Raw genomic sequence first — 13,641 nt, 5'->3', positions numbered from 1 at the left:
ATTGTTGGGAATACTGGAAAATAGTATAGGAAAAACTAGGCATAGGATCACATCTCATACCCTATTTCAAAATAAGGTCAAAATGGGTACAGGAGTAAAACATAAAGGGTGACACCATAGATAAATTAATAGACCAAAAAATATTCTGTCAGATCTATGGAAAGAGGACTAATTTATGACCAAACAAGAAATAGAGTACATTATAACCTGCAAAATAATGTTGATTATATTAGATTAAGAAATTTTTGCACTAATAAAATCAATGCTGCCAAAATTAAAAGGAAAGTAGAAAGCCGAGAAACCATCTTCATAACTAGGAGTTCTTATAAAGATCTCATTTCTAAAATATATAGAGAACTGCCTCAAATTTATAATGTTGCAAGGTATTCCCATGTAATAAATATCAAATGATATGAATAGACAGTTTTCAAATGAAGAAATTAAATCTATATATAATCATATGGGAAAAAATGCTCCAAATCATTATTGATTAGAGAAATGCAAATTAAAACAACTATTCATACCCTTTGGCCCAGCAATTCCAAATCTAGGCATAAATCCAGAAGAAATCATAAAAAAGGGTAAATCTTACATGCTCCCAAATATTCCTAGTAGCAATTTTTGAGTGGCCAAAAATTGGAGATTGAGGGGATACCCATCAATAAGCTAATGGTTAAACAGTTATGGTACATGAACATTATGGAATGCTATTGTTCTATAAGAAATTATAAATAGCTGGACTTAAGAGAAGCATGGAGTGACTTACAGGATCAGATGCTGAGCAAAGGGAGCAGAACCAAAAGAGCAATGTGCACATTAACAACAACATTGTGAGATAATCAACTCTGATGGATGCAGCTACTCTCAGCTGTTTAGAGAGCTAGGACAATCCTATTAGACTGGCTATGGACAATGTTATCCCCATCCAGAGAAAGAAAAACAAAACAAAACAAAATAATTTTTTTTTTATAAAAAGCCCTTCAGAATCTTATGAACACTACATTCCTTTTATTAAAAAATATTTCTTACATATTTCTTTCCCTTGATCCTAAATCCTGATGCAAAAAATGACTAATTTGTAAACATGTTTAACACAAATGTGTATGTTCAATATTAAACTGACTGTTCTCTGTTGAGGGGAGGGGTGTGGTAAGGGTGGATTGAAGGAAATTTTGTAGCTTAAAAATATACATAAGTATACTGATAAATGTTGAAAAGCTTTCATAACATGCATTTGGAAAAATAAAATATCAATTAAAAAAGAATTTATTCCTTATTTCTATTGTGCATATAATATTTTCATCTTAAAAAAAGAGTTTTCTTATAATTAGTGTTAACAGCAAATCATATGGTACTATTTCTATAGTCAAGGAACTATGATAGTTCCATGAATTCATTTTATTTATGGCTGAAAGACTGTATTTTCTAAGATTTCTATTTCAATCAACTATTCATTTGTCTATGGTGATTAGTATACTAGATTCTGATTTCCAACAAATTTCATAATCTATATTATCTCTGAAAGGTTTAACTTCTTGACCTATAAAATCAGTTATTAAATCTGCTTAAAGGGCATATCTTTAATGTGAAACAAGTCCTTAAACTTCTGGATGAATTCATATGAGTGCAATGAGGTATAGTGTAAAGAAGACCATCTCTGGAATGAGAGGAACTAGGTTCAAACATCCCCTTGATGCTTAACTTACTGGAACTTTAAAAGCTATAAAAATGAGAGTGCAGGACTAGATGATCTCTAAGGTCTTTTAAAGCTATATTTCTAAAATGTTCTGATTCTATAAATTCTGAAGAAAAAGACTTCCTGCAACATCTCTGACCAAATGGATGAACAGGATTCTATCACCATTAAACTCCTTATCTCACGTTTTTGTGCTCAGAAGAGATTCCTTATGAAAATCTGTTATATTTTCTTTTTTCTCTTTTATACTCCAGAAAAATGGTGTCAAACAAATAAAAATAGAGGTCATACATAAACATCTTCAAGAGTTTCACATTGACAGTTGTAAAATATAATATTATCTGTGTTTTATTGCATTGTTATATATTTTGTTAAACATTTCACAGTTATATTGTAATCTGTTTCAGGCTGCACCCAAGGGCACTATAAACTGCATGTCACTCACCAGACAAGTGTTTGACACTTTGACCTAGAATTTCTAAGGTAAAAAAAAAACCACAGGCATTTCAGAGGATAGGGATATGTGTGTTAGTGAGGCTATAAACTATTTATCAATATATTAATATTTACATAACTATCTCTATTGCTAGATAGTTTTTTAACAGAATTTTACTGGTTAGAAAAGGATAGTGATAGGACTTCCAGGAAGGAGCCAAGATGATGGCATGAAACTTCTGGAGTTTTTCTCTACAAAATGTTAAATGAAGACTCTAAAAAGATGCCACTGGAAAAAAAATCAAAGAAGTTTTCATTTGAAGACATCTTGGAGGATCTTCAGTGAAGGTTTGGGGTAGGGAGGAAAGGGGAAGAAATGCCAAGCTAGACAGGAGATCAGGAAAGCCAGCAGGAGGCTTTTAGTCACAGTGCAGTTCAGGTCCCAGCAGCTACATAGTAAACCAGCAAAGAGGGTCCCTACAACAAATGAAGTCTGAACCCTGGGAAAAGCAGGGGAAAAAAGGCAGCACTGGGTTGGGAACAAATCACTTCAAGGCAGAATGTGGACATAAAGGAGGAAACAAACCTTTGTCTAGGCAATGACAGGCCACATGTTTGCTAGCAAGAAGCCAGGGATCAGATCCCAGCCTCAGCACAAAAAGCTTGAATCTATACTCCCTATAGCCAAGGAGCTCAAACAATTAAAATGAGCAAAAAAAAAAAAACCCAATTAAAAGAACACTAACCATAGAAAACTACTAGGCAGATAGAGATGATAGAAATGCCAACTAATAAGAAGAAAACTGACAAATTATCTATAAGGTAAGTTTCAAAGGAGTCCATGAAGTAGACTTAATCTCATAGAAGAGTTTTAAAAAGGAATTTAAAAACTAAAGAAGATAAGAAGAAAAATGGTGAAAAGAGATGGGAGCCATGCATGAAAATAATGAAAAATTGACTATAGAAATCAACTCCTTTAAAAATAAAAATAACTAACAAGAAGACTACAACTCTTCAAAAATTAAAATTGATTAAATGGAAAATGAATGCAATTCATCTAAAACTCACATTGATCAAATGGAAAATGAATGCAATTCATCTAAAACTCAAATTGACCAACTGTAAAGAGAATACAACTCAGCAAAAAATAAAATTAATCAACTGAAAAAAGAAACCTAAACCTAATTAAAGAAACTAAAACTAAAAATCAGAATTGGAGAAATAGAAACCAATGAATGTATGAGAAACCAAGATTCCATCAAAGTCAAAAGGCTGAAAAAACTGAATAAAACATTAAGTACCTTTAAGGAAAAAAAAAAAAAATGTTATGTAAAATAGACCCAGAAGAGTTAATTTATGAATTACTGGTTTACCAGAAAGACTAGATTTAGAAACATTGGAAATTATTTTTCAGGAAATTATTAGATGACTGTCCAAATTTGCTAGAACACAAAGACAAAATAGTTGAAAGAATATTCAGAACTCTTCCAGAAAAAGACCCCAGAATAAAAACTGCAAGGATTTATCATAGCCAATTTCCAGAATTCTCAAATAAAGGAGACAATACTGCAAGATGTTAAAAAGAAGCAGATTGTGCAAAGGGAGCACAATCAGAATTACACCAGACTCATCAGTTTCAACATTGATGGATCAGAGAGACTGGAATAATATATGTCACAGGGCAAAGGACCTTGGATTACAACCAAGAAGTTTCTACCTTGTAAAATTTAGCATACTCTGTCAGGAAAAGATGGATGTTCAATGAAACAGAGGGCTTCCAAAATTTCCTAATTAAAAGACAAGAACTGAATAGACAAGTACTGAATAGAGAATTTCATCTTCAAATACAAGTCTCAAGAGATGCATAAGAGAGGAAAAAAATTAGTAAAGAACATTTAATTTTATACAATTCTATAAGGGAAGATAACAATTGTTACTCTTATGAATTGTATTTCTCTTAGAATAGTTAAAGGATTGAATATATTTGAAGAGATTGTACTTAGAAGATATGAATATGGTTGGTTTTTGTCCTTCTATCAAGAAGACCAAATGATGTCACTATGTTTGAGGCAAATTTCAGGAAATCCAACTGTGGCTGATCAGACCAACATGAGCTCAGAATGTTGTACCACAGGTCATGCATAAATAGTCCAGATGAAAAGCTGAGGTATTTAATCTAAACTTGTGTGTTTTATATTTCCTTTGACTTACTTTAATTCTATTTTGCTCATAGAGCTCAGCACTTTCTCTGATGAGGGCATCAGACAACCCAGTGGTGTTCCTATGCCAGTGTCTACCATACCTTTACAATTGTAAAGTATTTAAGAGAACTTCAAGGTGTCCTAGTACTAAGAGTACTGAGAAACTCTACAGTTAATTAAACCAGAAGTGACTTTACTAGATACTTAGAAGTTTGTAGTATAGGGAGAGAGGGTACAAACCTACTTAGAAGGGTTAAACATAAAAAAAAAGATTGAGGGCCACGCTCCCTCTCCCCTCCCTCCCTGACATTCGCAGGGCCGCCTGGAGGAAAGATGGATGGAAGGACTGATTTTGGAACAGAGCAGAATGCGGAAGTCTCACCACCACTCCCTAACATAGCAATGGATTACATTCCAACAGAAGAGGAAAGAAGAGTCTTCACTGAATGTAATCAAGAGAGCTTCTGGTACAGATCTGTTCCCTTTTCTGCAATAAGTATGTTGGTTACCCAGGGATTAATTACAAAAGGAATTCTTTCCAGTCACCCCAAATAGAGTTCTGTCCCTAAACTTATATTTGCTTGTGTAATGGGATACTTTGCTGGAAAAATTTCTTATGTGAAAACCTGCCAAAACAAGTTTAAATGTCTTGAAAATTCTCCTCTTGGAGAAGCTCTGCAACTGGGACAGGGATGTCGACTTGCATCACCTGGCTATTCTTCACAAAAGCCAGGATTTGAATCAAAAATGCCTGCACATCCATCTATTGAATCATCTCCCACATCTGAAACAGTGCAAAAGAAGGTTCTTTTCCTCCTTATGAACCAGTTCCCTTCAGTGCTTCCATGAATGAATCAGCTCCTATTGGTATTACTGATTATAATGTCCAAGGACCTGATACAACTGTAGAAGAAAGTCCTAAGAGAAAAATTGTTACATATGAAGAATTAAGGAATAAGAACCGAGAAACATATGAAGTAACCTTGTCACAAAAAGGTGACACCCCAATTAGGTCTTTTCAGGAAAGAACACCAAAAAAACAAGGGAAAATAAATCAATATGGAGATACTTGGGATGAGTGAAAAACTTTATTATCTATTGAAGAGAATTTGTGTTGACTCTACTGAAGACAATTTCAGCTAACCAGCATCAATCATCTAGGTGGTCATGAGCATCTACAGGAAAGTGCAGAAGCAGCCTCTGCAAGCATATTTAAAAGAAGGAACTTGGATATTAGGAGTGTGGCTTAGCAGAAGGTCTAAAATTAGTTATGTACTTTAAGGTTAATATTGTATCAGTACATACACTGCTTGGGAAACTAGATGAATGAAAGTACTGGACAATGATTTTATAGTTTATAAAATCATTTACAAAAATTGGTTAAACTAATCTTAAGGTATCATCAAAAGACTCTGATGCACTAGAATGGACATAGATGGATCAAGTACTTTGTGTGTGTCCATGCACATAAGGGCAAAGTAACCAAAATGTTAAGTATTAAAAACTCTATGTGAAAATTTTGCTTTTTTTTTCCCTAAAATTTTTTCATGTCTTCATATATATCTTGTCAATTAAAGTTGAGAACAATATGCAAAAAAAAAAAGATTGAGAAGTGATCTTAACTTAATCCACACTTTAACTAAGGTTAACTATATTACTTAAGCAGTATGGTTGGACAACTAAAGCTGGGGATTGTAGGAGAGAGCATACATGGTAGTTTGGTTGGGTAGAGCTGTAAGGGCTATGATTGGAATACTATAGAGGTAGAGAGAGAGTATGCTTAGAGGGATTGGTCATGAAAACATCATGAAAAGATTTTGCTCAGCTTGATACTTTGACTACAATTGGAGGGAGTACAAATGGCTCATGAAATGCTTTGGCTTTGCATGATGCTTTGGCTCAGAAAGATTGTATGTCTATGAAGGATACTTGAAGAAGGAGTAAGGTATAATGGGATTATAATTTGATGTGATTCCTGACTCTTTAAAAGTGTATTCCTAATGAGACAGAAGAGAGGAGAGTTCTTTAATCAATACTGCTTATCAATCAATTAAGAAATCAATAAATCAACCTTTGATTGATTGATTTTATTTTGATAGATAGCATTTCTATCAGGTCAGCTGAAAGGAATATAATTTGTTAAAGGGGATGTAAGTACAAGACAGCGTTAAACAACAAAAACATAAAAAAAGAGAAGACTAGGCATAAGTACATAAATAATAACAGCTGAAGAGGTACAAAGACTATTACAGTAGATAGAAAGAAGGGAGGAACAAGCAAATATTGTTCAATAGATTTGGTCCAGAGAAGGAATAACATACATTCCTAATAGGGTTTAAAAATCTATCAAACCCTAAAGGAAAGTGGGGGGGAGGGAGAGAAAGGGGAAAGATAAGGGAAGAAGGGACTGATAAAGGGGTAAGGCAAAGGTAAAAGTGAAAGTAAACTGAAAGTTAAAATTTAAAAGAAAAGTTAAAGGGGAAAAGGGAGCAAAATTTTGGTGAGGATGATTAAGAGGAAAGGAGAGAAAAGTACAAATGGGGAAAGAAAACAAGGAGAGAAATAAAGAATTAGTAATCTTAATAGTAAATGTGACTTGGATGAACTCTGGAATAAAACAGAAGCAGATAACAGAATGTATTAAAAATAGTAATCCTACAATATATTGTTTACAACAAATACATTTGAAACAGATACAAATGGACAAAAGTAAAAAGACTGGAGCAAAATATATTACGCTTCAGCCAAAGCAAGAAAATGAGACAGTGATCCTGATTTCAGACAAAGCAAAAGGAAAAATAGATCTCATTAAAAGGGAAAAGGATAAGGAAGAAAACTACATCTTAAAAGGCACCAAAGGTAGGGAAGTTATACCATTATTAAACATATATTCCCTAGTAGCATAGCATCCAAATTCATAGAGGAGAAGCTGAATGAACTACAAGGAGACACAGAAAGCAAAACTGTAATAATGGGGGGACTTCGCTCAGAACTAGATCAATCTAACCACAAAATAAACAAGAAGGAAGTTAAGAAGCTGAATAAAATCTTAGAAAATTTAGATATACTAGGCCACTGGAGAAAACTGAATGGGGAGAGAAAAGAAAATACCTTTTTCTCTGTAGTACATGGCACCTATACAAAAATTGACCACATGTTAGGGCATGAAAACCTCTTAATCAAATGCTGAAAAGCAGAAATAATAAGTGCATATTTCTCAGACCATGATGCAATAGAAATTACTTGTAATGAAGGGCCATGTATAGACCAACTAGAGATTACAAAACTAAATATCAGTTTTAAGAACAAGTGGATCAAACAACAAATCATAAAAATAATTAATCATTTCATTCAAGAAAATGATAGTAATGAGACATCATACCAAAATTTATGAGATGCAACCAAGGCAGTTTTTAGGACAACATTCTCTAAATGTTTATATAAATAAAATAGAGAAAGAAGAGATCAATGAATTGGGTATGCAATTAAAAATACTGGAAGAAGAACAAATTAAAGATTCCTAATTAAATACCAAATTAGAAATTCTATATATCAAAGTAGAGAGAGTAATAAATTTGAAAGCAAGAAAAAATTGACATAATAAGTAAAACTGCATGGGTTTTGTGAAAAAAAAACTCAATAAAATAAATAAACCTTTGATTAATCTGATTTTTAAAAAGGAAGAAGATAAATTACTGGTATCAAAAATTAAAAGAGTGAACTAACCACCAATGAGGAGGAAATTAAAGAGATAATTCAGAGCTATTTTGCCCAACTGTATACCAATAAATTTGATAACCTGAGTGAAATGATGAATATTTACAAAAATACAAATGGCCCAGATTAACAGAAGAGGATATAAATATTTAAGTAACCCCATCTCAAAAAAAAAGAAATTGAAGAAACCATCAATAAAATATCTAAGAAAAAGTCTCCAGGTTCAGATGTATTTACAATTGAATTCTGTGAAATGTTTAAGGAACAATTTATTCCAATTCTATATAAACTATTAAAACAATAGGAGAAGGAGCTGTCTAAATTCTTTTTATGAGACCAATATTGTGCTGATACCTAAACGAGGAAGAACCAAAAAAGACAAAGAAAATTATAGACCAATCTCCCTAATGAACATTGATGCAGAAATCTTAAATAAAAGTTTAGCACAGAGATTGCAGTAGGTTATTTCTAGAATAATACAACATGATTAGGTAGAATTTCTCCTAGGTAGGCAATGATGGTTCCATATTGGGAAAACATTCAACAGTAAGGTATATGTCAATAACCAAAAAACAAATCATATGATTATGTCAATACATGCTGAAAAGTTCTTTGACAAAATACAGCATCCATTACGATTAAAAACAGTAGAGAGTATTGGAACAATTGGAGTTTTCCCTAAAATAATCTGCAGTATCTGTCTAAAACCATCAACAAATGTTATATGTAATGGGATAAACTAGGAGCCTTTCCAATAAGATCAGGGGTGAAACAAGGATGTCCAATATCACCATTACTATTCAATTTATTATTAGTAATATTAGCTTTAGCAATTAACGAAGAAAAAGAAATTGAAGTAATTAGAATTGTCACTGAGGAAGCAAAACATTCACTCTTTGCAGATGGTATGTTTAGAGGATCCAAGAAAATCATCTAAAAATTTACTTGAAACAATTAACAAATTCAACAAAGTAACAGGATAGAAAATAAACCCCCAGAAGTTATCAACATTTCAAATGAACAACAAAGTCCAAGGGCAAGAAATGGAAAAAGAAATTTCATTTAAAGTAACTGCAGACAACATTAAATACTTGGGAATCTACCTCCCAAGAAAAATCCAGGAGCTGTATGAACACATGAGTACTTCTCACCCAAATAAAGTTAGATTTAAATAATTTGAAAAATGTCAATTCCTCATGATTAGGTAGAACTAATAAATAAAAATGACATTTCTTCCCAAATTAAAGTGCCTATTCAGTGCCATACCAGTCAAACTACCAAATAACTATTTACAAAGCTAGAAAAAATAGAACCTAAATTCATCTGGAACAACAAAGGTTCAAGAATATCAAGGGAACTGATGAAAAAAATTCTAAACAAATGTGACGTGGCTCTACCAGATCTAAAATTATACTATGAAGTGGTAGTCATCAAAACTGTCTGGTTCCAGATAAGAAATGGGGTAATAGACCAGTGTATTAGAATAGGTTAAAAAGTAACCATAGTAAATAACTATAGTAATCTACTATTTGACAAACTCAAAGTCATTAGTTTCTTGGGTTACAAATGCAGAAACTATAGTGAGGTAAAAGCAGACATGAATAAAAATTTGCTATTTGACTATTTGACAAAATTTGTTGGGAAAACTTGAAAATAGTATGGCAAAACTAGGCATAGACCCTAAACATCTCATACCCTATACCAAAATAAGGACAAAATGGTTACAGGATTTAGACATAGAGGGTGACAGATCAAGAAATACTCTATCTTTCAGATTTGTGGAAAGGCAGGACATTTATGACCAAACAAGAAATAGAGTACACTATAAATTACAAAATGGGTGACTATATTTGACTATTAAATTAAAAACTTTTATACTTAAAAAAACCAACCAGCTAAGATTAGAAGGAAAACAGAAAGCTGGGAAATAATTTTTTACAGTGAGGGTTTCTGCTAAAGGTCTCATTTCTAAAATACATAGAGTACTGAATCAAATTTCTAAGAATACTAGTCATTCCCCAATTGATAAATGGTCATAGGATCCAAACAGGCAGTTTTCAAATGAAGAAATTAAACCTATATATAATCACATGAACCAATGATCCAAATCATTACTGATTATAGAGATACAAATTAAAGCAACTATGAGGTACCACCTCATACCTCTCAGTTTGGCTAAGATGACAAAAAGGGAAAGCAATCAATGTTGGAGAAGTTGTGATAGGATGGGGACAGTAATGCACTATTGGTGGAATTGTGAACTGATCCAACCATTCTGGAGAGCAATTTTCAATTATGCCCAAAGAGTTACAAAACTGATCATATCCTTTGACCCAACAATAACTTACTAGGCCTATATGCAGAAGGGAAGGAGCCTTCCATGTTTATCAAGGAGTGAAAGAGGAGTGTCTCTCATGTTCTTTTAAACCATTTTCTGTTCTTTATAATTTTGCAACATTCACTTTTGATTTGTATGTTTATTTTCTATTTACATTATTAGTCTTTTAAATAAGCAGGTTTTTTTTTAGGGTTTTTGTTTTTTTGCAAGGCAATGAGGTTAAGTAATTTGCCCAAGGCCACATAGCTAGGTAATTATTAAGTATCTGAGGCTGGATTTGAACTCAGGCACTCTGACTCCAGAGCTGGTGCTCTATCCACTGTGCAACCTAGCCACTCCAATGAAGCAGTATTAATTTCAATATAGTTTAAAATTTTTCCAGTTATCTATTTTTCTCTAATTGTAATATTCCCTTTTTGACTTATTTTATATTTATTTTTGACTTTCTAATTTTTGAATTATATGCAGTTCATTAATTCTCCCTTTTCTCTATTGATAATATGTGTTTTTAGGAATTTTTTTTCACCTAAGTACTACTTTAGTTATAACTTGGGAAATTCTATGTTATCTTATTATAATTTTTCTTTCATGTAATTATTTCTATTATTTCCTCTTTGACTGCCTCAGTATCTAGTGTTACATTGCTAATTCTCCATTTGGTTCTTTGTCTTTTGACAGTGGTCTTAAAAAGAATCGCTGTTTTAAACTTGTTATCTGAAAAAATGTATTTACTGATCTTCCATTTTATATATTTTTTTAAATTTCTGTGCCCTAATACATGATGAATTTTTGTAAAAGTTCTCTGTGGTGCTAAGAAGCATGAATATTCTTTAGCAATTATTTTAGAAGATATCATAGATCTTTTAATTCTAGCTTTTACAGCATTTTTTCACTTTTATATTTGTCCTTTTGTTTATTTCAATTAGATTTGTTCAAAACTGAGAGAGGGACATTGCAATTTTTCACTTATATACTATTATTCTTCTTGTAGCTGAGTTAATTTTCTCTATATGAGCTTACATACTTAAACATTTGGAACATATAAATTTAATATTGATATTAATTTGCTATATATAGTTACTTCTTGGATAAAATGAATTTCCTTTCTCACTTTTAATGTTCTGAATGCTTGTTTTTGCAGAACATATTTTTCCTAGTCCCTTATTTTCATTCAGTATATGTCTTTGTTTTTAAATGTGTTCTGTGTAAATAGTAGAATTTTGCTCTCTTATCTAATCTGTCACCCATTTTATTTTGTTGCATCATTTAATCCATTCATATTCAAAGATATGATCTTTGACTTCTTATTTTCATTCATTTGTAATAATGTGTATTTTCACTTAAAAAAATTGAAATCTTTTAAGGCAACACTAATCCAATGGCTATCATCCCATCACACTCTAGTCCTGCCTCTCATTTGTTACCCCTTTTCTCTTGGTTTTCTGATTAACTAAATAGTTCCTTTTAAGTTCTTACTTAATTTAATTATTCCCTTCTCTTTTTACCCCTCAAATAGTCAAATAGAATCTACCTTCTTCTCTCCTTCAATGTATTTTATACCTGAACTTTCAATTGCTTTTAATAGAAATGAGTGTTGTAAATTATATACCTATTTTTCCTGTACCTATTTTCATTTTTATATTTATTTTTATATTTCTTTCTTTCTGAATCTATTGATAAATATGATTTTGTTACATTTATTTTTGATATAATCAATTATATCAAAAGTTTTCCTATATTAAACCATCTGTGCATTTCTGGTCATAATGTATTATTTTGTAATATATTGTTGTAATTTTTAGCTAGTATTTTATTTGGGATTTTTTCATCCATATTCATTAATGAAATTGGTTTGTATTTCTTGATTTAGGTATCAGCATCATATCTGTTCATAAAAGAAGTTTGGTGGGGACCCTTCTAAGTCTATCACTCCAATTAACGTATTGATATTGGAATTAATTGGCTTTTAAATGTTTGATAGAATTCACTTTCAAATCTTTAAGGTCCTGATTTTTTTTCCTTGAGAAGCTCATTTTAGCCTTTATCATTTCTTTTTATAAAATACTTCTAGATATTATTTTTTCTCTTCTGTTAATTTTGACAGTTCATACTTTTTTGACATATCATTGGACAAAATTATTCTTTATAATTTCTTTGATTTAGTCTTTGTTAGTGTTATATTCAAACTTTTCTGTTTTTAATAATAGTGATTTGGTTTTCTCTCTTTTTATAAAATAATCACATCAACTAGTGGTTTATTTGATTTTATTGTTTCATAAAACCAACTCCTAATTTTATTTATTAATTCAATTGTCTTCTTATACTCAATTTTATTAATCTCATCTTTCTTTTTTAGAAATTCTAATTTAGTGTTTGGTGATTTTTAATTTGCTCTTTTCTAGCTTTTTTTAAATGTCACATCTCATTCAATGATCTCTTTATTTTATTTTTATGAGTATTTAGAGAAATTAAATTTTCCTCTGATTACTGCTTTTGCAGTATCCAATAGGTTTTTGTGTTTTATCTCACTAGTCATTCTCTTTATTGAAATTGATTGTTTCTGTAATTTGTTCTTTAGTTTATTCATTTTTAAGATTAAGTTGTTTATTCTCTAATTAGTTTTTATTTTATATTTCCATCACTCTTTGTCATAATACCTATTTCATCATAATTTAAAAAGGATATAGTTATTATTTCTGAGGTTTTTGCTTTAACTATAAAATTTATGCCCTAATATGTTATATGTTCAGTTTTTGTAAAGGTACCATGAACCACTGAGAGAAAATGTATTCCATTCTATTCCCATTCAGTTCTCTATTAAATCTTTCATATTTAGCTTATCTAAAATTCTATTTACACCTTTTTTTTCTTATTTATTCTTTGGAAAGATTTATCAATTTCTGGCAGGGGAAGATTAACATCCTCATATTCGTTAGTATTTATCTTCACTTTCTATTTATTCTAGGACTTTGTTCTTTGGTTTGCGGCTCACTGTTGGAAGTATGTTTTCTTTCAGGCAATGGAGAGGAGGTTTCCCAGTATTAATCTTTCTCTGTCTCTGATGGTGTAGTTCATTGTTAATCTTTGTTGTCCCCTGGGGTTTTTTTCTTATGCATATGCCAAAAAATTTCTCCCAGGTCACTGCCCTCCCAGTCTTGCCCCTCAGGAAGTTTTGATATCCTAGGCAGAATAAGTGGTTTCTCTAAACATCAAATAAATCCCTGAAGATAATACTCATTAGTCTCCATCTCTCT

At 31.5% G+C, this 13,641-nt stretch overlaps 1 pseudogene; it reads left to right on the top strand.

The window, feature by feature from the left end:
• Window positions 1-4,665: 4,665 nt before the first annotated feature.
• Window positions 4,666-5,714, top strand: LOC141489939 (OCIA domain-containing protein 1 pseudogene; annotated as a pseudogene).
• The last annotated feature ends 7,927 nt before the right edge of the window (window positions 5,715-13,641 follow it).

This window comes from Macrotis lagotis, chromosome 5, assembly GCF_037893015.1.
Source record: "Macrotis lagotis isolate mMagLag1 chromosome 5, bilby.v1.9.chrom.fasta, whole genome shotgun sequence".
NCBI classification, from domain to species: Eukaryota; Metazoa; Chordata; class Mammalia; order Peramelemorphia; family Peramelidae; genus Macrotis; species Macrotis lagotis.
The sequence above is the reverse complement of the archived record's forward strand: the minus strand, read 5'-3'. Positions and strand labels throughout refer to the sequence as shown.